We start from the raw sequence: 25,880 nt of genomic DNA, 5'->3' as shown, positions 1-25,880 counted from the left end.
AGTGTCTGAATCAAACTGAGAGTGTGTGATATGGATGTAAAAATCATGTTTTCGTTCACGTGTTCTTCGCAACCTCAGAAAACTGTCAGCTTGGGAAAGCTTGGGGGTTGGGCTCCCTGGAAACATTTATTTTTTAGTAATATTTCAATCCAGTTAGCACTGCATGGCATTGCAAGTTATCAGCATTTCACCTGAGTAATGACAGAGCTTGCACAGGTGTGACACAGAGGAAAGAAAGCTTTGGGGCAGGTAATGTGCGTGGTACACACAGCCGTGTTTATGTGGTTTTGGTCTGTCTCCAGGAACCCTTTTGCACAGGTTTCCAGTGGTCACCAGCACAATCACAAATCACAGATTAATTTTGAGGGGTTTAAATCCCACCAGAAGTTCCAGGAATCACACGGTAAGGTGCATGTCCAGTTTTCCAATTAATTTTGCCCTGTAGCTGAAGCAGAAAATGTGCAATAACCAATCTGTAGAAGCAAACTACAAAGTTAACAAACAAGTTGTTGTGGGTATTTTTTACTTCAAGAATAATTTATCTATGTAATGATTATGGGACATGTTTTTTGTGATGAGACAAGCACCCCTGGTTGCAGATGAAAGGCATAAGTTTTCTGCTTCCTTCACCCTTCTTCCTCTTTCATTGTTGCCATTTCAAACCTTTTAGTAGATGTAGTCTATGAAAAAGATCTGGGCTAGAAACATAAAGCTCCTGGCATCCTTCTGCAAGCACTCCATGAGGCAGCAGTAGTAAGAGCAGTTGTGGCAGCAGACTGCAGAGAAACAGCTCCTTGAACAGGGGCATGGGGAGTGAATGTGTGAGCAGTAACTGATGAGTTTCATGAACAGCAAAGGGTAAACCCAAGAAGATACTTGCTTACAGACCACAATCTTACACCAGCCAGGGATTTTATGTTGTCACTTTCCATTGAGTAGTCTTCTAGGGAATGGGACTAAACAGTTACACTCTATCTTACTCCACTCATGGATGAAAAGTCTCGAATAAATAAACTTGGAAGCAAATTGTCTTCACAGCATGATGCCATTTTCTGCCTAGTTTGCAGTTTCCCCAAGTGCTCCTGCAGGAAATGTGTACAGTTCAGGGTCATTATGCTATGCATGGGAGGCGTCACAAGTATTACATGGGAAGATGCACAAAATTTGCTGAAAGAGACAAAGACATTTGGACCACCGTGCAGACTAGATGTGTAAAAGGGCCAGTAGCTTTCCTCTTTGAACATAGCAGTTCTTAAACTGTCACCAATTTCCTTCTCTCAGACAGCTGTTTATGATACTCTTCAGACCCCTATCTGAGGTGAAGCTCCTGAGAAGTAATAGACTAGAGAATCTCGATGTCCTTAAGGACCATGGTATTATTACTTGCAGAGCTGCATAAACTAGCAAGTGAATAAGGAGATCTTTGCACTGCAGGTACCTCTGCTGAACACTTTAACTACAGCCATGAGCATAAATTGAGTATGCTCAAGAATACTCCTGGGAAGAATAACCCAGACAATGTATAACATTATATGTAATGCAAGGTCTTCTGCAAGGTCTTCTTGCTTTCAAGGGGAGATGTTACACTTGTAATAGCAGAAAAATGGTTAAACAATTCCCATCAAACTTGTACTAAATTGTACTCGTCCAGCCTATCCTTGCTTTCTGCTTTAGGGATCTGTTCCTGGCAAGCTGTAACAGGAATTAGAACAGAGATCCAGGTAATCTATTTGGATGTGTAAGGTCCGTGCTTACTTCCCTGTGTGGTCAAAGCATCAGACCTCACAGGGATCAGGAGATATCAATCTGAAAAGCTAAGGTTTTCTAAAGAGTAGAAAGTAGCAAAATATCTGATCCAAAATCCATAAAATATTTTAGTTTCTTTTCTCCCTCTCCAAATCTCAGAAAAAAAACAAGCTTACTTTGAGATGGAAGTTACAGACATTGGAATACAGAAAAGTGATAAAAAAAATTCCTGTTTTTCCATTTTCATTTTGCTAGAAAAAAAAGAGTTCTTGGTCCATGCTTGCTGTTCTTCCGTTGCTCAGGTCTATTCTTTCCCTCTCCAGCTATCTGCTTAAGCTTTAGTTCTTGATTTAAAAGGGAAATAATGTTCAGAATGTGATAGCAAGAAACTTACCTGCAATGTTTAGACCTTTACTTCAGATTCATTAGCTTTCACACTCAGGAATCTTTTACATATTCCCAGGTCAGCCTGCATGCTTTATTTGCAGTATGTTAATTTGCCACTTCTTGGTCAGAAAGCACAGTTATCAGGTCCAGGCTTGTGAAAAAGAATAAGCTTCAAGACCAAAGTGTGAGAAGGTGTTATCCTTTCAGAGCTCTTGTTCCCTATTTAATCTGTGGATTAGCAAATTTTTACAGGTATGCAATTGAAATCTTGGATAGTAAGCATAAAAAGGAAGAAGGCCAAATACTGTAAGTATTTAAAGCACCAAACTCCCACTGAATTCAGTAGACATCTGCATTCAGCCTTTGGACTTCTAGGCCAGTGACTGCTGCAAAGATTCCCACTTGGTGTAAGGAAATGTGTGTTTCTGTAGATATGGAGCTTGGGTCCTGCAGGGTTGAGGCTGGTTTGTAGTGAAAGTGAACAGCTTTATTAGATGAAGGGAACAGTTTTGTCCTCAAGTTCTTGTTTTCAGTTAGAGAAGAATTTGAACTTTGAGTCTCTTTAGTGTTTCCAGGTACGATCTTGAAAAGTTATTTTCAAGCTAAAGTCAACAGGATAGGAAAATAATACTAAAATTTAATCACTTGTCAAACATGTAGTTTGATAACCTAGCAGTCACTGGATCCCTACAGTGACTATATAACCCTATAGGGCTTAGATACAGAAAGTCATCAAATTTGGTACCACTAGAAACTTATCTCAAAGTGGCAAAAGTAAAACTTTGTTCTATTTAATTTTATCATCAATAAATGGAGACTGTGCAGCCTGATGGCGGAAGAACTTCAAAATAAAACCAAGGGTTTTATTTCCAAAGGAATTGTTCTATAAGAACAGGCTGTGCCGTTATGATGGTGCATAATGTGAGAGAATATGTGGACTTTGCAAAAAGCCCTCTATTGGCAGATTACATTACTTCTAATAAGTATGAAGAAGAAACTTTTGTATAAAGATCACCTATTAACCAAGATTATTCAGTAGAAGTGTCTGAAATAGTTCCAAAATATTTGAGCTACTTCTGGGTACTAATATTACTGCCTCAATGCTACTCTGAGCTTTCAAACCTGCAAGACAAATAAAGATGTACTGAAAGCCCAGGACTGCAGAGAGATGAAGGTTTGCTATAAGGTCATTCACCTTTAAATATGATGCTACAAACTCTGAGGGGTTTTGAAATAAAAGTAGCCAATGGAAGAACAGAACAGCATGAGACAGCTACAGTCTGCATGGTGACAAGAAATGTGCAGAGTAGACATTTGTATATTGAGTAAATGTTCCCAAGAATCCCTGAGAAGAGAGCAGAAGTCTATTTCCTAGGCTTTGTACTTCACTTTTTTTTGAGATGATATTTGATTTTCAATTCCACTATTCTGAAATTGGAGTGTTAATGTCATTTTTTTTTTTTTAATAAAGAAAGCAAGACCAGAAGAGGTTGTGGGAAATATATTTGCTGATTATTTTTTTGATCAGAATGAAAAGAGCGACTCAAGAAGACCCCTGCAAAAGGAGAGAACGAAAGCTCATAATGGTCTGTTTTCTCCTCATATAGCTCCATGTATGATACTAGTGGAAACCACCACTCTCTGTGATTTGTTTCTTACAGTTATTGCATATGTGAGAAAAGATTATGACATACATCTGAGATGAGAATAGCGCAGTTGCTACAATCAGTGTTTGTGAAGACAACACTGATATCCCTGATAACAGGCTGGAGAGTTGGGCGGGGAGAAACTTGATGAAATTTAACAAGGGCAAGTGTAGAGTCTTGCATCTGGGGAAGAACAACCCCATGTACCAGTACAGGTTGGGGGTTGACCTGCTGGAAAGTAGTGAAGGGGAAAGGGACCTGGGGGTCCTGGTGGACAGGAGGATGACCATGAGCCAGCAATGTGCTCTTGTGGCCAAGAAGGCAAATGGCATCTTAGGGTGCATTAGAAAGGGAGTGGTTAGTAGGTCAAGAGAGGTTCTCCTCCCCCTCTACTCAGCCTTGGTGAGGCCGCATCTGGAATATTGCGTCCAGTTCTGGGCCCCTCTGTTCAAGAAGGACAGGGAATTGCTTGAAGGAGTCCAGCGCAGAGCCACAAAGATGATTAAGGGAGTGGAACATCTCCCTTATGAGGAGAGGCTGAGGGAGCTGGGTCTCTTTAGCTTGGAGAAGAGGAGACTGAGGGGTGACCTCATCAATGTTTACAAATATGTGAAGGGTAGGTGTCAGGATGATGGAGCTAGGCTTTTTTCAGTGATATCCAGTGATAGGACAAGGGGCAATGGGTGTAAACTGGAACATAGGAAGTTCCACGTTAACATCAGGAAGAACTTCTTTACTGTAAGAGTGACAGAGCACTGGAACAGGTTGCCCAGGGGGGTTGTGGAGTCTCCTACACTGGAGATATTCAAGGCCCGCCTGGACAAGTTCCTGTGTGATGTACTGTAGGTTACCCTGCTCTTGCAGGGGGGTTGGACTAGATGATCTTTTGAGGTCCCTTCCAACCCTTGGGATTCTGTGATTCTGTGATTCTGTGATAAGGGGAGTCTTCTGTCCCAGCCATATATCAGTACCCAAAACCTTGCAGAGCTAACATCTCATCTCTCTGCTACTAATGTTTGAGACTAAAATAAATAGTATTATTCCTGCAACTCAAAGATTAGGGGAAGACTGTTGGAGTCTGCCTGTACCTTTTAGCAGAATATGATGCATGTTTTTTTGATTGATGCTCATTCTGAATGCAAGCAAATCATCTGGCAGAGAGCAAAATTACCCAGTGACCTAATGTCCTGTCACTGATACACAACTAATTATATGAGCACTGATCCACATAACATCCGTTATGTGAATTTGAATGCCCATCTGTTCACTCCAGATTAATTGTGACACTGATAGCTCCACATTATGAAACTGTTTTTTTTTTTTAAACCTTCCACAAACAGCACCACCCTCCCTTCCGCCCCTATAAACAAAAACCCCAAACCCAAATAGAACCCCAAAATGACCATTAAAAAAAAAAATGCAGGGTTATAATTTCAGGTATTCTCTTCACTGCCAGATAAAGCACAGCAGGACCCAAGGGAGTAGCTCATAGCATAAAACATGCCTAGCAGTTAGAAAGAAGATATTTTTTACCCAGCCTTTTGATAATAAGTAAGGTTTAAAGAAATATTGAAAGGTTCAGTTAATCTTGCTTAACATTAGATATCAGATGTGGATGCCTGTATCTGAACTAATCGTCCTTTCAGGGAATTATTTCATTGACCTATTTTGTATGTCTACTTTAAGACAAGACAGATTTGCCCCATAAATGCATTTCTCTCTGCTTCTCCAGTTCTCTAAGGGAGCTTAATATTTGAGGTCTGGTACAGATACTCTACTGTAGATGTCTGTATTTTGTGAGATCAGTTGCACTGCCAGTTAATTTGTGGGTAAATTTGTATATCACATCTCTTTTAACTGCATTTTCTCTTTGGCAGCTTGATCTGGCTGAAGGTGTCCCTGCTCTTTGCAGGGGTTGGACTAGATGACTTTTGAAGGTCCCTTCCAACCCAAACTATTCTGCAATTCTTTGATTCTAACTGTTCTCAGATATTTTGATTCTTTTATCTTTTGACACTTCCTCATGAATCTGTGTAATTTTTGCTAAAACTGTTTATTGAGCCAAATATTCCGAAGAATTTATATTATTTAAAGTTTGCATCACTTTAAGTGATCCCACTTGTAACATATAGCCCAAGACCACTTTTAGTAAATTCCACTAGAAATCTTCCCTCAGAATTTACGGTTGCGTTTTTAAAAACATGTTAAATTTTCTGATATTTTATAATATATCTATTAATTCCTGAGCTATGCACTTTTAAAATAATGGCATGAATTTATGTATATACTTAAATGTATATATACTTGTGATTTAATTGTCTTTCATCTAGTAAATTGAATGACATATTTTGATCCATTGACCATCAGCTGGTGGCTTATGTGGTCTATTAGTTGCATGGTAGCCGTTGCACCATTTTGCTTCCATTACTAATTTACGTTAACTGGCTTTCAAAACGGATGAATGAAGCCAACGGAGACATGTGAAGGATGCACGTTAGTTTTGATAAAAGCAAAACCAGAAACAGCACTGTCTGTTTCATAAGAATTCATAGTGCTATTTATTATTGGCATTATTTCAAAGGATCCACAATTATCCTAATATTTAAATATGAAATATGAAATATCTGTTCTCTGTACTATTATTCACTATTTCCACAAAGAGCTTTTCTATGGAGAGTAATGGGAAAACTTTAGTTCTTCCTGATTTTTGCAAGAAAAATGTTGATATCACACTTGGGATAAGAAGTTATTATAGCTGGACGTATAGCTACCATACTGTCCTTACGCAGAAACTTAGATTTCAATTAGGCACATGAAAGCTGGGATTTAATTTGTTATATTTATGAATTTGACCAGATTTTAGCATTCTTGGATTTGTCTCACTTAATTCAAGATGTTTAAAATGTAGATTTTTTTTTTTTTTAATCTGGTCTAGACATTCTATGCGCCTTTACTGGTAATGGAGAGAAATAGATAGCTCTGTAGAACAATGCATCTCATCCTAACTCAGACAGCAAGAACAGATGATATGAATCATTTACTTGTTGTTTTTATTTTTGCACTGATCATGATGTGGGTCCTACTCCTAATGAGTTAATTTGTCAAAGGCAAGTACTTAATTCCTTGTATAGTCAAGTAAGAGAAATGGTTGCATTTGACATTGCTTCAAAAACTACAAAGGGAGAACTTAGATAAGTGTAGGTATACATCTGATGTAGTGTGCAGAAATTCCAGGAATACATATTGTCCAGGCAATACAAGAACAATCAAAAGCAATACAAGAACAATCAAGAGGTCGTACGGACAGAAAAGGGACAATAGTGCCTGGCCTTAAAATAGAGTCTACTTTTATATGAGATGCAACATGTTTATATGTATACCAAATACATAGTAAACATCCTGAAAAAGCTCAATTTAAGACCTCCATTCATTATTATATTAAGATGCCAGGTGCTATGGATGCAATTCATCTCACCTGTCTTGTATAATAAGCATGTACAATGTTTAAAGGGAAGCCATCATTTATGTTGCCTTCATAATTAACTAAGAGAGGAAGACACTTCTCTGCACACCTAAGCCTTTCTTCAGTTCAGCTGATCTATTTAAATACCTATCTCATCATGAGACAATCCACTTGCTAGAAGCCCATTTACTTCCTGTGCACATCAGACATAGATTTTTACATTAGAGAGACCTACTATAGATCCAGTGAATCCCATCCAATTTAACCCTGGGAAAAAGATGTCTCAGGATACAAAAAATCTGAATTTTATTAAAGGACAGATGAGGTATGCTAGGGAAAGTACAATAGAGTTTCATTGACTTCAGAACTGAGAAGTTAGACAACATATATTAGGACACAGTACATCATTCCCTGAACACCTACGCAGATTTTCATGGTGTAGTCCAAATGATCACTCTACACAAGAAATAATTCCATTATTATTATGAAATCTGATATAATTTTAAAAATAGCTGTAAATCTTAATACATAGCTTGTTTTCAGCCTAAATTACTGGGACAAATCTCAGTTTGTGCAGACCATATGGTCTCATGACGTTGCCTGTCATGTTGCCTGTTTTTTCTGTAGGCATCTATATTCTTTGACATAAGGGAAATAATAGGAAATCTATGTAAAAAAATATATTATTTCACAAAGAAGAATCTGCATACTAATTTTTTGCATGATCAGGCACTAAAAAGACTATTTTTTTAAAAAAGAATAAGGTTATGGGCTATTTTTTTTTTTTTTTTCATAAAATGTTACTGGAAAGCTTAATATTGCTGCAATATTAAACCATAAATATGTGCTTCCTTCTAACTTACCTTACACTATCTTGTTTTCCTGTGATATGATATATCTACACTGTGGCTTTTTTTTTGTTTTGTTTTAGGTTTGTTTTTTTTTTTTGTTTTGGCTTTTTTTTAGGACATTTTTGTTAAAGAAATAACCAGTATTTACATATAACAGGTATATTTGATTCAGTTTAAAGGGGAGCCATCATCTGGGTTGTCTTTATAATTAACTAAGAGAGGAAGATGCTTCTCTGCACATCTAAGCCTTTCTGCAATTAATCTGATCTATTTAAATAGTTATCTTAATAGCCATTGACATTAGCTATTTAGTATTTCAAATTGTGTATAATAACTTGAATCAGTTATTGAAACAGGAGAATTAAATTCAGGAGAATTAAAGCTGCTATGGTATTTTTACATGGTATTTTCTGTAAAAAAAACCCAAAACAAACAATGAAGATTATGAAGATAAGTTTTTCGTGGTTTTATGACTCCATTAAGTATAAGACAACCTGTTTACTGCTGATGAACAGTTTAACAGCATCATGTTTGTTCTTAATGAAATTCTATGATCATAATTTATTATTGTAGGATGTCATAGTGCTTAATTTCTTACAGAAATGAAGTTTCATATTTAATAGTGCCTCCTTTTCCCCGTGTTTGAAAGATTATTCAATTTACATATAGATAGAGCTGAACACTTCAGCAGGAAATCTTATTGTGGGAACACATATTAAAACAGCAATTTTAGGAAATTAGATAGGAAGTACACAAGCTAGGTTTATAATTTCATGTGTCAAGTTGAAAGTGCAAGAGCTGTTTTGCAAATAAATTAAAAAACATAACCGGTACAAAAAAGTATTTACAACAACATTGTTCAAAATTGCTCCTTATTGGTACTTATTGGAAAAAGAAAAGAAATAACCACTATCAATTAAAAATGTAGTTTAAATAACAATATTACTTTTTCCTGGAATTTATATTTTGAAATATAGAATCAAATTTACTGATTAGAGGACATTTATTCAAAGCAGATTTGATGAGGAAAATTTTCACTTGGGTAAATTTTGCAGACTGCATTTGTAGACTGAAAACCAGTTTAATTGCTGGTAAAATCCAGCTGAATTGGTTTTCAAGCTACATCTTAGTAGATATACAAAGAACAGATGTACTGCAAGTAATAAATCATGAATCTCTGTAAGTAAGTGAAAAGCAGTTTGAAAAACTTGTAATGGATGTTGTTATAATTACATTTTGAATTTTCCAATTAAAATGGTAAATTTTTATTGTGGTTATTGTCTCAGCCAAGCTGAAAAATAATGTCATTAAAATTTTGTGGAATGGCTTGCAGTCATCTTGCATCTTGAACTGATTATTTTTATTATATTATGCAGTTTGTTAGTTAGAAACAAAGCTGAATATGTCATATAGAGGGTTATAAAGGTCAAAAGAAGAAAGCTACCTTTCACAATAAATTTTCTGTATGGCTTTGGCGATGAGTCTGTCAACTGCTTACAAGCTATCAAATATGTTAGCAATTTAAGCTTTATGTTCACTGCTTTTGGATGAAATATTCTTGATAAATTCTAACTAACTCCAAAAATAACAGTTGTATTTTTGTTTCAATCAAATATGTATCTAAATAAAAAATAATAGTTTAAAAAATAGAAAGCATATTTTGCCTAAGCTAGATCTTTTCTACATAGTAATAATTGGAACTAGGTTAGTTTTAAGATTTCTTACTTTAAAAAAATCAACAATTATTTTTTAATCAATACTTAACATAATGCCTCCTTTACAAAGGTAATGAATGTTCATTGTTTTGTGTTGGCATGAATAGCTTAGCAAGATCTGGCAAATTCCATTATTACTTCTGAATGATTTACTCATATTAGTTCCTTCTGTGTGTAGGAGTTTATGAATAACCAAGTTGATGGAGAGGTAAAATACAGCATAAAATAAAATCATATAATGGAAGCCTAATGCACCAATCAAATGAATGAGGATGACGATAATAAAAGAGAAAGATATTTAAAAATACTCCTACTTACTCAGAAAAAAAAAAATGAAGCAAGGAAGTACGTCAAAAGCTTTACTTCTGGTGGAAAGGACACAGTTACTTAAACATTGTATTTCAGTGTTTTTTCCAGGTGCCGTGGGTGATTTGACATGGTCTCCAGCTGTTTCTCTAGAGAGGTACTGAGATGCTAGTGACTGTGTCCTCTCTGCAAGCACTGTAGTGGCTGTCCCAAGGATATCTCAAAAGTCAGTAAGATCTTACCTGTGGGCAACTGGAGTGAGGTCGTTTTATTTAATAGGCTGAGCTGAATGGCTGGCTAATTTGTTAAATGTATTGTCCAGATCTCTGCAGACTGCAGAGGCAGTTGTTACTGCCCTGGCATAAAACGCATATTTAGATGTTTTATGTTTGAGCTGAATTCTGCTGTGTGTCTTATGTGCTGTATGTAGTGTAAGAGGCAGGTGTGTAAATGTAGGTATTAATAGGACCAAGAACACACTAGGGCATGTGTCTAGCTAAGACAGAAGGTATGGGAGACCAATGCTCTTCTGGAGCAGCAGCTGAAGGCCTGGCAGGTACATTGGGGTGTCACTTGAGGGATGGCCATGTTCAGGAATCTGAATTTTTCCTTCAGACTGCACAGTCTTCATCTCAAAGACAAACTTCAAAGACAATCTTTTTGATTTTCTGTGTGCTCCATGCTTAACACAAGTATCCAGGTATTGAGCATTTCACTTGTTCCCTTAGATACTGTTGTCATACAAGCATTTATGGAATATCCATTTTTATATGCAAGAATGGGGCAGATTTTATTAGTCTCATGAAATAAGGCAAGAAACATCCAAGTATTTTTAAATTTTGTTATTGTTTTAAAATGCAGGAGTATTGGCAGGAAACAAAAATTATATATGTAAAATATTCCCTGGGCCCTTCTAGAAAAATCTTCACCCATTGACACTTTCTGTGGAAACTTCATCTGTCACATCTGTAGACCAAGGTCCTGGAAAAAAAACACAAAGAAACCTTTAGTCCTTAAATACAGTACACTATGATACTTGCTGCAGTATATCAGCCAGTAAGATCATTCTGCAGAGGACAAATTGTATAATTTGCTTGATTTGAATCTACCAAGTGATGGCAACTTGGATCATCTACTTGACTTATACTGTTTACAAGACTATTAAGCTGCAAGTGCAATCACTGTTTGTTTGATATACCTTTTGGGTTGACAAGGGAAAAATGCTTTCAGAAGTAGGAAAAAAAAAAAAAAACTAACGCTTGCTAGTGCTGATCACAACTTTTTCAGTCCAATATATTTCAGTGGACAAATGCAATTTTCCCAGATCCCTATATGTACTAGGGGAGGGTGGGAGAGAGACACAGAGCCAACAGCAGAAGAACAGCGGTTTAAGGACCACCTAAAGAAACTGTATTGAAATGCATGGGGCTGTAGGGGATTTCCCAGGGGTGCTGGAAGAACTGGCTCACATGATTGCGCAGCTTCTGACTATAATATATGCAAAATCATTGAGATTGAGAAAATTCAATGAGAAATATGAAACAGACAAGGGAAGACTAAGCCTTAGCAGTGTTTTTGATAACATACTTTCCTCCCCACCCCTTGGAACCTGAGGAAGTGGCTGGACTGATAGATAGATGGGTTTAAAATTGTCTAAACAACTGGATTAAAAGGATACTTTAAACCATCACTTGCTATCTCTTTGGCAGTTGCTAACATCCCAATGGTCTGTACTGAGGCTGATGTTGTTCAATAGCTTCATAAATGACCAAGGTAATGAGACAAAATACCCTTCAGCAGATTATACATGTGCTACCATCAGTGGATGGCACATCACAGTGTAAAAACAACCTCAGTCTGAAGTTATTTGAGAAACTTGAGGAACAGAGTGCAGAGTTCAAGTGGGAGAAGTATGACATTTTTCATCTATGGAAGAATAGCTGTATAAGTTAGGAACTGACTGGATGGGTAGCACCTTCCTGAAAAGCACATGGAGATTACAGTGGAGATCAATGTAAGGCAACAGTGTGCTTTCACCTCAAATAAGTCAAACTACATATTGGTATTTATTAGGAAAATCATGGCAGATAAGGCAGGAGAAGATATTGCATGCCATAAAGCGGTGGTGAAGTCCACTTTCTGGTCACACCAGTTCAGGAGACACTTGGAGAAAAAGAGAAGAGTCCAGGAAAATAAAGTTGATGTGGGACCTGCGGTGTACTGGAACATAACTTATTATACTGGGGGAGCTGCTTCATGTGTGTAGTTGTATGAAGATGAGACAGCATTCACTGACTGTAGTTACCCTAAGGCATGTAAACTTAGTGGTCTGAACTGGCCGATGAATCTCTTCACTGGAAAAATGTATCAGTGAGTATTTGTTGCGATTCTCTAACTGTTCCAGTTTCTTTCTCTCTTGGTTAAGATTGCTCTCTTGAGAGGAATTAGTATAAAGTCAGTGAAGTTTAAGCAGAAAATATTATATGCATTTTAACAATGACAGTAATTTTAGAGTGAGTAAATAAACATTTGTATATCTTCCCAAAAGGTGTCAACTTAATTTGAAATCTTTATGATTCAATACCTACCTAAAAAGAAATGCTCTGGTTTAATTAGGAGTAGCAGGTCCAATTCAGAGATTGCATAACTACATCTACAATTTTTTCTATAGTCGCATTAAATTATCATCTTCATTCCAGTTGGCCCTAATGTGGAAGATTGGTTCCCCTTTACAAAACGCCTTTTTTTCAACACCACATTGTGCAAAAGTAATCTTAAAATGCAGGCATAAGTTTCTGAACATAAGCAAATAGACAGCACTTGTCAGCACATGTGAAAAATCAGCACCTTTAGACTATTGATTATCTATTTTTTTTACAATGTTACAATCTGAGGTTCAATCTACAGCATAAAAGTTTCAGTCTTCTAAGAAAGCAAAGAGCGTTTCAGGATACGCACAGTTTCTGGAAGAAAACTTTGTTTAGAAGAGAATGAGTGGTGTCCCGCAGGGATCGGTGTTGGGACAGATCTTGCTCAACATCTTCATCGCTGACATGGACAGTGGGATTGAGTGCGCCCTCAGCAAGTTTGCCGATGACACCAAGCTGTGTGGTTCGGTTGATAACGCTGGAGGGAAGGGATGCCATCCAGAGGGACCTTGACACGCTAGTGAGGTGAGCTGATGCCAGCCTTATGAAGTTTAACCATGACAAGTGCAAGGTCCTACACCTGGGTTAGAGCAATCCCAGGCACAGCTACAGGTTGGGCAGAGAAGAGATTCAGAGTGACCCTGCAGAGAAAGACTTTGGGGTGTTGGTTGATGAGAAAATGAACATGAGCCAACTTCAGTGTGTGCTTGCAGCCCACAAAGCCAGCCATATCCTGGGCTGCATCAAAAGGAGCGTGACCAGCAGGTCGGAGGAGGCGATCCTGCCCCTCTACTTTGCTCTCATGAGACCTCACTTGTTCTGGTGTCCTCAACATAAAAAGGACATGGAACTGCTGGAACAAGCCCAGAGGAGGGCCATGAGGATGATCAGGGGACTGGAGCACCTCCCGTATGAAGACAGGCTGAGAAAGTTGGGGCTGTTGAGCTTGGAGAAGAGAAGGCTGCGTGGAGACCTCATAGCAGCCTTCCAGTATCTGAAGGGGGCCTATAGGGATGCTGGGGAGGGACTCTTCCTTAGGGTCTGTAGTGATAGGACAAGGTTCAAACTTAAACGGGGAAGTTTAGATTGGATATAAGGAAGAAGTTCTTTACTGTATGGGTGGTGAGGCACTGGAATGGGTTACACAAGGAAGTTGTTAGTGCTCCATCCCTGGCAGTGTTCAAGGCCAGGTTGGACAGAGCCTTGGGTGGCTTGGTTTAGTGTGAGGTGTCCCTGCCCATGGCAGGGGGGTTGGAACTAGGTGATCTTGAGGTCCTTTCCAATCCTAACCATTCTATGATTCTGTGAAAGAAAGTATTATTAAGCAAAGCAAAGCAGACAAACAAAATTCAGTGTAAATGACAGACAGTTGAAAACCACCTACTTCTCTTGTGGCTAGTCTTCCATCATAAAGAATAGTAATGAGAGGTTTATTTTCTTCAGACTGTAAAAAGGAAGTGAGAGGAAAATGCTGTCAAAGTACATGTAATAAATATCTGATGGATAAACAGTGTCAAATACACATTGGAAATAGCACATTGATTATTTCCTTAGACACACTGTTCAGTGTAAGCAGTCTGGCTATGCAAAAATGCCATTGTGTCTGGCAGGGTCACGAACAAAGCAAGTTCCCAGCAAAAAGTCCGAAATGTCCTTCCCCAAAGGGCTCTTTGAATCTAACTAAAATGACACATGGGTGCAGGAGCATTTCTTGGGGCATTCATAACATGCCACCACTAGTGCAGATTGAGGACATTTAAGTGAAAGAGTGTTCTGAGAACACAAGTGTATTAATCAGCCCAGAGCAAATACCAGCCCTGCAAACTACAAGTTATAAGAATGACATAAATATTTGGGATTACTGAAAATCTGCGGAAATTGCACCAGGAGTGCATAATTATACTATGTACTTATATGCACACCCAAACATATTTTTACATACACACAGAATGAATCTACAGTACAAATACTGCTGATCAAAACCTTTGTTGCATGAATACATTGAGGCTGTAGTGGAGAAATAAGTTACTGTTGTAAGAAGCTGATTGCAAACTACTAGTATTTAATTGATGTAATTTGTTTTCAGAAATACAATTTAAAAGAGAGAACTTGAAAGTTTTACAGCTGTTCTTTACTTCAGATTATGTTCATCTCTGAAGTTTTACTTAAATATGTGAAAATACAAAATGCTCCTAAAGCTTTTCCAGAAAATGCACATCACTGATGTGTCTTCTCAGTGCAAACACTAAGCAAAGCACTATATTTCTGGGGTACATCCTGTACTTTCTAAGCAACACATTTGAGAGTCACGTAAGGATGCTTTTCAGCTTTTCCTTGTGTTCAGTATCTCACTCTAATTTTAGACAACATAGCTGAAAAGTGGAAATTACCATTAAATTACACCATTTCTTTCTCTCACCCCAGGAAAGCACTGGCAGGTTTGTTTAGTTGGCTGGGGGGAGGATGGAATTTGTTTTGTTTTGTTTGTTACTGAGAGGAAGCCAATGCACTACAAGAAAGGTGTCCTGGGTTGAGCAGCAGCAGTCATTTTTCTCCTTCTTAGGAGCTAGTACAGTGCTGTGTTTTGATCTTTTGGCCTTGGAACAGTGGTGATAACGCCGATGTTTTCAGTTGCTGCTCAAATGTTTGGTCTGGCCAAGGACTTTCTGAGCCTCATGCTCTGCCAGGGAGGAGGGGAGGCCGGGAGGAAGCAGAGACAGGACACCTGACCCAAACTAGCCAAAGAGGTATTCCATACCACAGCACGTCATGCCCAGGATGTAACCTGGAGTTACCCGGAAGGGTTGGGACTGCAGGGTGGGAGGAGGTATCGGTCGGTGCTCTGCTGGGGGGAGTGGGGCGAGTTATTGGTCAGCTGGTGTTGAGGTGTTGTATTCTTTCCTCTTGTTATTTCCTTTAGCACTATTATTATTAGTGGTAGCAGCAGTGATTTGTGTTATACCTTAGTTACTGGGCTGTTCTTATCTCAACCCATGGGAGTTGCATTCTTTTCAATTCTCCTCTCCGTCCCTCCAGAAGCAGGGGGAGGGCAAGAAGGGGGGGAGTGAGCAAAAGAGGTTTGTGGTTGGGTTTAAACCACGACAAAAGGGTTTAGGAAGATTGTCAGAAAGTGTTCACACTGATACTTCCCCTAGAGCCTTGCCCCAGACTCCAAGAATTGAGCCTCTTCCAAATTTCTTGTGTTCAAATGAAGAAGCATTGTTCTTGTATTTAATGAAAGTATGGATTTTCACCCTCAGAGAAGTAAATAGATGGAATTTCTGGGTATGAAATTGAGACTGTAGACTCAGTTGTATGTCGCAATTTGTGAAGCCAGTTGACTAAAGGGCTGTTCACAGATGGGATAGATTATCATAGATCCATAATTCTAGACCTTATATTGTGTAACTTTCATTCTTAATAATTTTAATTCACCAAAACTTAGCTCTATTAGCAAATACCACATACACTAACCATTATTGTCTATGTGGTAAGAGCTTGTAAAGCCTGTTGCACTTGCATAAAAATCTGATACAGTGGTGTGTTTTAAAGCATGATTATGCTGAATAATCCTTTTAATTTAACTTGGAGTAGTTTAAATTCGTCAGAATTGTTTATAATTCATTGACTAGAACAGATGATCCAAATCTGCATCTACTTGTCACTTTTGCGCTATAAATTACTAGATGAGTTTCAAATACTAGAAATTGGATTTATAGAGCTTCTCTGTCTTGTCTCATCAGCTTGATTTCTTGCACAACTTCCCCTCTCCCCAAAGCTTAATAATCAGTTAGTATGAGACCTAATAAAAGGTGAGTGAAGCCAAGTGGTGGTTAGGCTCTGTAAAAGGTGGCATCTAAGAGCAGAAAGGTTGTGAAATGCAGCTTGTTTTACTAATTTATTAACTACTTAGATGATATGATTTCCTTCATTACTAACATGAGCTCCTGATAAGAATTTACAATATGATTTCATTTTTCTCCTTTCGGTTGCACTTGTAAATTATACAAAAAGGCATGACAATGGGAAACCTGCTGTTGTGCTGAGACAAAGATCTGTCCTGCTGATCAATATTGTGTCCTCCTACCTCAACTGCTTGCTTTCATCTACTCTAAATTGTCTTTGGGAAAGAAGACAGCTGGGTTTGCAGAATTTCTATTGGAATGCAGGCCTGCTACATGGTCATGGCTCTTAATTATAGCAATAATGTAAATTACCACCACAGAAAAAAAGAAATTTTCCTCTTCCTTAATGAATCGTTATTAGGTGCAGGAGAATGAATCTGTCTCGACATAGATCATTGTGCAAAAGAAGATAACTGAGAGAATCAGCATAGGAATTATGATAGTTGTCCTTAATGTAACTAAGCCTGTAAACGTATCATAGAATCATTAAATCTTAGAATCAGCTAGGTTAGAAATGACCTTTAAGATCATCAGGTCCAACCATTACTCCAGGACTGCCAAGACCATCACTAAACCATGTCAATAAGGGCTTCATCTACATAGTCTTTGAACACTTCCAGGGGTGGTGATTTCACCACTTCCTTGGGCAGCCTGTTCTAATGCCTGACCACCCTCTTGGTGAGGAAATTTTTCCTAATGTACAATTTAAGCCTCCCCTGGCACAGTTTGAGGCCATTTCTTCTTGTCCTGTTGCTTGTTACCTGAGTGAAGAGACCCACCCCACCTTACCTCACATCACCTCAATCTCCTTTCAGGTAGTTGTAGAGAGTGATAAGGTCCCTCCTGAGCCTTCTCTTCTTCAGAGTAAAAAACTCAAGTTTCCTCAGCTGTTCCCCGTGAGACTTATTCTCCAGAGCCTTCACCAGCTTTGTTGCCCTTTTCTGGACCTGCTCCACCAACTGAATGGCTTTCTTGTAGTGAGGGGCCCACAGCTGAACACAGTATTCAAGGTGCAGCCTCATCAGTGCCGAGCACAAGCAGATGATGATCCTAAACTAGGTGGAGCTGTGGACTACTTCATGCATACAGTGGACTTACACAGAAATCTGGATAGGCTTGAGAGCTGAGCAATCACTAACGATATGAAGTTTAACAAGAACAGCTGCCAGATTGTCCATCTGGGATAGGGCTATCCTGCTTATACATGCAAATTGGGGAACAAGAGGTTGGAAAGCAATCCTGTGGAAAGAGATGTGAGGGTCTGGTGGACAGCAAGTTCAATATGAGTCAACAGTGTGCCTTGGCAGCCAAAAGGCTCAACCCTGTCCTGGGGGGCATCAAGGAGAGCATTGCTAACTGGTCAAGGGAGGTGATTGTCGCATTCTACACTGCACCAGTGCAACCCCATCTTGAATGCTGTGCACAGTTTTGGATGGCTCAGTATAAGAACATCAGACTATTAGATTGTATCCAGAGGAGGGCAACCCAGAGGTTGAAAGGCCTTGAGCGCAAGACTTAGAAGGAGCAGCTGAGATAATTTGGTCTGTTCAGCTTGGAGAAGAAAAGGCTGAGCTGTGACCTCATGGCCACCTACAGCTTCCTCAAGGGGGCCAGCAGAAGATGAGATGCTGATCTGTTCTCTCTGGTGACCAGGAACAGGACATGAGGTGATGGAATGAGGCTGTGTCAGGAAAAGTTCAGAAAGGTTCTTCACTGAGAGGATGGCTGATTACTGGAACAAGCTCCCCAGGGAAATTGTCAGAGCCCAAGGAATGCCAGGCTGATGTAATATGATTTAGTTTCAAGTAGTCCTGCAAGGAGCAGGGGTTTGGACTCTATGACCCTTATAGGTCCCTTCCAACTTGAGATGTTCTAAGATTCTGTGATTCTATGATTTTGACCTAAACAGTGTTGCTTCTCTTTGTCCTTATTCCTGGGTCAATTGCTGAGGTGAGTAGCTCGAGAGAGGACGCCTTCAACAGTGGAGCAGGGGAGAGATCAGCGCCCAGGAGCCTCAACTCAGAGCGGCGACAGCCACCGAGGGAGCCTCAAGTCCTCGACAGGACCTGCCCAGGAGCCGGCAGCTCCGCGGACGCGAGCAGGGACTCACAGGGGGCGGAGCCAGGAGCAGCGGCACCAGCGCTGAGGCGGTAAAAACCTGCCCCAGGGAGCGCGGCGAGCAGAGCGGGTCGGGGCAGCTGGCGCGGGCAGGCGAGCGGGATGGTGAGCACCCGTCGTGTGACGAGGGCTCGGTCTGGGAGCTCTGCTCTGGCTGCCCGGCGGTGGCAGCGTAGGCACCCAGACAGAGCCGGTGAGAGGGGAGGCTGCAGTGCAGAGCTCGGGGTGCAGGGAGTGCCTGCACTGGGCTTGTGAGGGAAAGGAGCACGATGGGCAGGGCTGCGCTCGGTGCTCCCTGGTGGAGGCCCTCCTGCAGCAGGGGCTGAGCTGCGGGACGCTGTCAATAGGCTGCAAGATGTCAGGGAAGCTGAGAGGAAGCAGGGCTGCTTGCTCCAGCCCCAAACTGTGCAGGGGCCTCAAGCTTCCCCTCCAGCTCATGAAGGAAAGAAGGAGGCCGTTAACCCAGGAAGCTGAGAATTAGTGACAAAAAAACCCAACAAAAAAGGAGGAAAAGGACAACTAAAGGCAAGGGGCTTCCTCCTAAATATGTTGTCCCCACCCAGAACTGCTTTGCTGTCTTGCAGGAGGCTAATGAGGAAATGCACTTGCACCACAAACAGCCAGCTGGTGCACAGGTAAAGATCTCTACTGGTGCTGCCAAGAAAAAGCGGCAGGTTGTAGTAGTAGGGGACTCTACTTTGAAAGGGACAGAAGCACATGTCTGGTGGCCTGGTGCAGTCTCAAGGGAGGTGTGCTGCTTACCAGGAGCACGGATCAGGAATGTTACAGAGAGGCTGCCTGCTCTAGGAAGTTCCACGAACTATTACCCACTCCTGGTGATCCATGTGGGTGCTAGGGATATAGATAGTAGTAGACTGGAGACCATAAAGAAAGACTACAGAGCCTTGGGAGAGGTGGTTAGGGGCTCTGGTGCTCAGACAGTCTTTTCGTCAATTCTCCAGGACACAGGGGAGGACCAAGAAAAAGCTAGGAGGATTGGCCAGGTTAATAAATGGTTAAAAGGTTGGTGTCATAGTCAGGGGTTTGGGTGTCTTGAACATGGGACAGAAGTTTGTAGGCCAGGTCTACTGGGGCTGGTGGAGCTGGTCTTATGAAAGAAGGGGAAGAACAGTTTTGGTAGGAGGCTTGCCAGACTGGTCAAGGAGGCTTTAAACTAGATGTGCTGGGGGAGGGGAGCATCATTCCATCCCAACACACCCAGTCAGTTGCCAACACCTATAATAAATGCTCGGAACAATGTAGAGATATTCCAGCCTCCAGCTAATGAGCCGGCTTCATTTGGAGCTTGGCTCAGATGCCTCTATACAAATGCACATAGCATGGGGAACAAATGAGGAATTAGAGATTTGTGCACGTCTACAGGGGTATGATATAATAGGCATCACAGAAACATTGTGGGATGGCTTCTATGACTGGAGTGCTGGAATGGAAGGTTACAGGCTCTTTAGAAAAGACAGGCCCGGCAGGCGGGGAGGGGGAGTTGCCCTTTATGTTAGGGATAGGCTGGAGAGTATGGAACTCTGTCTGGGGACAGGTGAGCAGTTAACAGAGAGTTTGTGGGTCAGGGTTAAAGGGAAAACAGCCGTGGGAGGCATTATTGTGGGGATCTGTTACAGACCGCTTGATCAAGGAGAACCTGTGGATGAAGCACTCTACAGACAGATAGGAAAAGCCTCACGCTCGCAGACCCTTGTTCTCATGGGGGACTTCAACCACCCTGACATCTGTTGGAATGATGGTACTGCACGGCACAACCAATCCAGTAGGTTCCTCGATTGTGTGGAGGACAACTTCCTTCTGCAAGTAATAGAGGAGCTGACAAGGAGAGGTTCCATGCTTGACCTTGTGCTCACCAGCAGGGAAGGGTACGTTGGGAATGTGGTGCTCCAGGGCAGCCTTGGATGCAGCGATCACGAGATGGTCAAGTTCAAGATCCTCAGGACAGTGAGAAGAGCGTGTAGCAAGCTCGCTGCCCTGGACTTCAAAAGAGCAGACTTTGGCCTCTTCAGGAGCCTGCTTAGTAAGGTTCCATGGGATATAGCCCTGGAGGGCAGGGGGGCCCAAGACTGTTGGTTGATATTCAAGGATCACCTGCTACAAGCTCAGGAGTGCTGCATCCCAACTAGAAGGAAGTGCAGCAGGAGGGACAGGAGACCTCCTTGGATGGATAAGGAGCTGCTGAGGAAAATTCAAAGGAAAAAAGAGGCTTATAAAAAGTGGAAGCAAGGACAGGCAGCCTGGGAAGAATACAGGGATGTTTTCCAGGAAGCTAGGGACCAGGTTAGGAAGGCAAAGGCCCAGTTGGAATTAAACTTGGCTAGGGATGTTAAGGATAACAGGAAGGGATTCTACTGGTACGTAGCAAATAAAGAACAGACTAGGGACAACGTAGTCCCCCTGAGGAAGCTTTTGGGAGAACTGGCTACACATGATTTGGAGAAGGCTGAGGTTCTGAATGACTTCTTTGCCTCAGTGTTCACTGGCAAATGCTCCGACCGCACCACCCAAGTCTTGCAATGCTAAGTGCAAGGTCCTACACCTGGGTCGGAGCAATCCCAGGCACAGCTACAGGTTGGGCAGAGAAGAGATTCAAAGCAGCCCTGCGGAGAAGAACTTCGGGGTGCTGGTCGATGAGAAACTGAACATGAGCCGGCAGTGTGTGCTCGCAGCCCAGAAAGCCAACCGTATCCTGGGCTGCATCAAAAGGAGCATGACCAGCAGGTCGAAGGAGGTAATTCTGCCCCTCTACTCTGCTCTCGTGAGACCTCACCTGGAGTATTGTGTGAAGTTCTGGTGTCCTCAACATAAAAAGGACATGGAACTGCTGGAACAAGTCCAGAGGAGAGCCACGAGGATGATCAGGGGACTGGAGCACCTCCCGTATGAAGAAAGGCTGAGGAAGTTGGGGCTGTGGAGCCTGGAGAAGAGAAGGCTGCGTGGAGACCTCATAGCAGCCTTCCAGTATCTGAAGGGGGCCTATAGGGATGCTGGGGAGGGACTCTTCGTCAGGGACTGTAGTGACAGGACAAGGGGCAATGGGTTAAAACTTAAACAGGGGAAGTTTAGATTGGATATAAGGAGAAAGTTCTTTCCTGTTAGGTTGGTGAGGTACTGGAATGGGTTGCCCAGGGAGGTTGTGAGTGCTCCATCCCTGGCAGTGTTCAAGGCCAGGTTGGACAGAGCCTTGGGTGGCATGGTTTAGTGTGAGGTGTCCCTGCCCATGGCAGGGGGTTTGGAGCTAGATGATTTTAAGGTCCTTTCCAACTCTAAGTATTCTATGATTCTATTCTATGGTTCTAATCTCGCACTGTCATATGAATAGTATAAGTCAGATATCTTCAGAAAACTATTTGTGTGATTTGGTCATTTTTAATTACTTTTGGTGTGTTTGCAATATGTGTGTAGCTGTACAATCAACTTGCAGAAGGAGATATAGGTTAATGATAATGTTTAAGGATTTCTAGCTTCTAATACATACAGGTTTCATCCAGTGTCATATTAATGAACGGAGATGACTCTCTTAGTTAAAGGTATTCTTGTCAGACTTCACATTCCTTCCATCTCTGCATTTCTGTTAGGGTTTGGGAGTTTTTTTCTCCCCAGTATGATATCCTTGGTTCACATAGAACAACATTAGTAATACTTGAACTTGCTGTATCTCAGTTCTAATTTGGAAGGACTGACTTCAGGATGAACATATTGTAAGGCTGTATATAATTTTGATTCTTGGCATAATTCCTAATTTTGTAAATAAATACATTTATATGTGTCTCTATATAAGTATCTGTAGGTATCAGTATAGATACACAGGGAAGCAGGAAGCCCTGGTTCTTTCTACTTTAAAATTGACCATCTGGAAGAACTTGTCCAGAGCAGATGCCATGTTTCTTCTAAATTAACATTTTAATTACTGTGTGATCAAAAGACAGTCCTGGAATGAGAAATTGTGAAGTGTTTCTAGTAACACATGAAGTATAAAGTTGCTGTACAGTGATGCTACCTTTTTATAGATGGCCATCCACTAGTCTATTGATTGTTATTCATAGTCCATTAAGAAGGTTTTGTTGAACTTTTTATTGTCCTTTCAGGGGCCTTATTCAAGGTGAATTTGTTGTCCTTCACTTCTAGCTCATTGATTGCTCTCTGCAAAGCATTTTGAAAGAACAAATCAAGAGGTTACAAAGAACTTGCCACAGCACTTATTGAGACCAAGTGAATGCTTCATCTCAATGGGTATTTTCTTTCCATTTTAAAAGGAGACAAGAACGAATAGTTTCTTGTCTGAATAGGAAATTTTGTCCTTACTGAAATGTGCATTTGAAGTTCTGAAGCCATAGAGGTTCAAAAGCCCCCTTCCTAAAATGGAGGTGTAATTCTAGATATAATATTCATTGCACTGCAATGTGTGTCTATAAACATGCATGACCATATGAGCACACAAAGCTCAGTTAATCTCACCTTGCATGCAAATACTCCTAGTGACGGCTGTTTCCCAAGGGGGTCAGTTATCAGTCAGGGAAAGTTTGAAATCTTACAGAAATCTGACCTAAACTTGCAACTTGAGTCATGGGCAAATTCAGTATAGGACTGCTAAGCAATCAGAAATTAGTTATCAGGCCCTCTTGACACAATATTTACTCCTTTTGGATTTTAAATCCAAGGAAAGTGAATATTTATATTTTCCCCATGGCCATGACAGCCAGATATCAAAAAAATTATGTACATGAATCACCTGGGATTTTTGTTTGGTTGGGTTTTTTTTGGGGGGGTTGGGGGGTGGGAGGTTGGGGTATCTTTGGTTGATTTTTCCTTTTTTTTTTTTTTTCCCATGTAAACATTACCCAAGAACTGTGATCTGGAAACAAAATGACAAGTACCCTAAAATTCTGATTAAACTTTGACTGTTGGAAATAATAGTACAGGCATGAGGAAGCTTTTCTACAGGGAGGTGATATAATCTTCTTGTCATCTAAGAAATGAAGCAATACAGTCTTCCTCTGAAGTTTGAAATTAAATTTTTTTGCAGTAAATCAGGAAAGGATCCAAAAACCTCCTGGCTATTTCAATCCTCCTGGCTTCTGATAGTCTATTTTCAAGGTCTCTGGATATAACCCAATCTTTCCATCCTCAGATCCTACACTGTTCTTGTGTCTCTGTTAGACTGAGGCAGGGATAAAATCCAGGTGGAAGTCCTCCAAGGCCTGTTATGCTGTTTATGCAAGCTGTTGCAGAAAGGATTTGTGGCTAAATGTCACTTCTATTTAGAAGTACCAAGGGGTTAAACCTGGTATTATAAATGTCATTTTCAGAGGAAGCATGCCAGATAAATGCTAATCTGCTCCTTAAGCACCCTCCAGTGATTTTCAGAAGCATTCTTCAAAGAGTAAAAGAAAAAAACATGGTACAATATAGGAATTACAGTGCAGACAGTCTTCAGCCACTGTGGTTGTAAACCTTCTGGCCTGCAGCTATAAAATCAAGGGAGTCCCTGCCACCAACCTATGGATAAACAGAAGGAATGACAGATAGCAAGAATTTTCTTTCTGCCTAAAAAGCAACATTTTGAGAAGCTGCAATTTTTACACAAGTTTGGAAATAGTAAGGTGGTGAATCTGAAGTGTGGCACTGAGTGAAATTTACCTATCTAGAAAACACTGTTTATTCCCTGTCACTGAGGATTTCTTAGAAATATGCTATAGCGAGATCTTTGTCTTGAAAGGGACTTTTCATGTGGCTCTTTGCTGAAGCTACAGATGGCAGCAATAGAAGTCAGGGATCTCAGATGTGGTCTCCTTCACAGCAGAACCCCATGAGAGATAAATTAATTGTGTAGCTGGTTTATGAATGCAGTGAAAGTTGGAGTGTTTGGAATACAACAGATAGTGTTTCCCAAAAGGAAGCCACATTAGCATTTATCTCTGCCATAGGACTATGGCTCTCTATTGCTCACTAACAATGCCATGTTCAATTAAGTACTTGTTTGAAGTCCTTGTCCTGCTTTTCCCTGAGCAATATCTGCTGCCAGCACATTAACAGAGGGTACGGAATTTGATCCGTTGTACATGGAAATAAAAGGAAGCTTTGATGGGCTCCTTGCATGCCATAGCCATCTCAATACCCTGTATGCATGCCTGCTCTTCCCAATTTCTAAAGTGCTTTTGCTATCATAAATAAATACAATAAAGATGTAAGAGGTAATGACAGGGTGATGCTAAGGGGTCTGTGGACTGCACCACAGCTGTGGTCCTTTAACACATGGGAAACATGGTAAAATATATTTTCATTTGTTTTGCAGAGTACAGGACAACCCTCGTGGTCATACATGCCTCCCCCACATGTTATCTCTGTGTCCCTCAGGAGTCCCACATTACTGCTACAGCAACCCAGCACACCAAGCGGTTGCATGTGCCACAAGACTCCTGGAGAGGAACAGAAACTGCAATGCTTCTCAAGAGCCAGGGGCTGCTACTCTGCAGTTCAGTTTCAACCTGGAAAAGTCCTGCTAGAAAACACACAATTCTTAGCTTAAAACTTGTGCCACAGAGACGTGATGTCTACATTGTGCTCTGCCATATAGTATGAACAGCCCCTCACCATACAGTGAACCTCTTTATCATTTAACAGTGTGTAGAAGGAGGATAAATAGGAAAAACATTGAGAGGACATTTGGTAACTTCTGGTTCCTATGAATAGAGTGGGAGTAGAGAGATTTCTGTCATTAAATAACACTGAATGTTACTTCTTAACTCATTATGAAATAGTTTGCTGTCTAGTAGCCAAAGTCACAGCTTTGATGGAGGGAAAATGTTGCCTTCTTAAGACTATCTGGACTTCTAAAGGTTTCTGCTGGAAGAATCCATGAATTTACAACACAGATACCTTAGCCATTGAACTAAATTAATTGCCACAGCTGAGACTATCTGCTTTCTGCAATAACAAGAGCAAGAGGTCATGGTTGAAGATGAACCCAGAAATGATAAGGTTTGCTGAACTGCTTGCCCACTCCTGTAACTTCTATTAACCTAAATCTGCTTTGAAGACAATTGGATTTATCAGTCTGTTTTGATGTTACTT

At 40.7% G+C, this 25,880-nt stretch overlaps 1 long non-coding RNA gene across 1 annotated transcript; it reads right to left on the bottom strand.

Moving 5' to 3' along the window:
• Positions 1 to 10,967: 10,967 nt before the first annotated feature.
• LOC136014433 (uncharacterized) lies at positions 10,968 to 17,558 on the bottom strand. The gene is made up of 3 exons (XR_010612699.1): positions 17,457 to 17,558; positions 14,147 to 14,206; positions 10,968 to 11,095 (listed from the first exon to the last, which is right to left on the bottom strand). It is a non-coding gene; the product is annotated as an uncharacterized LOC136014433 (long non-coding RNA).
• Positions 17,559 to 25,880: the final 8,322 nt, after the last annotated feature.

The sequence above is a fragment of the Lathamus discolor genome, chromosome 5, assembly GCF_037157495.1.
Source record: "Lathamus discolor isolate bLatDis1 chromosome 5, bLatDis1.hap1, whole genome shotgun sequence".
NCBI lineage: Eukaryota > Metazoa > Chordata > Aves > Psittaciformes > Psittacidae > Lathamus > Lathamus discolor.
The sequence above is the reverse complement of the archived record's forward strand: the minus strand, read 5'-3'. Positions and strand labels throughout refer to the sequence as shown.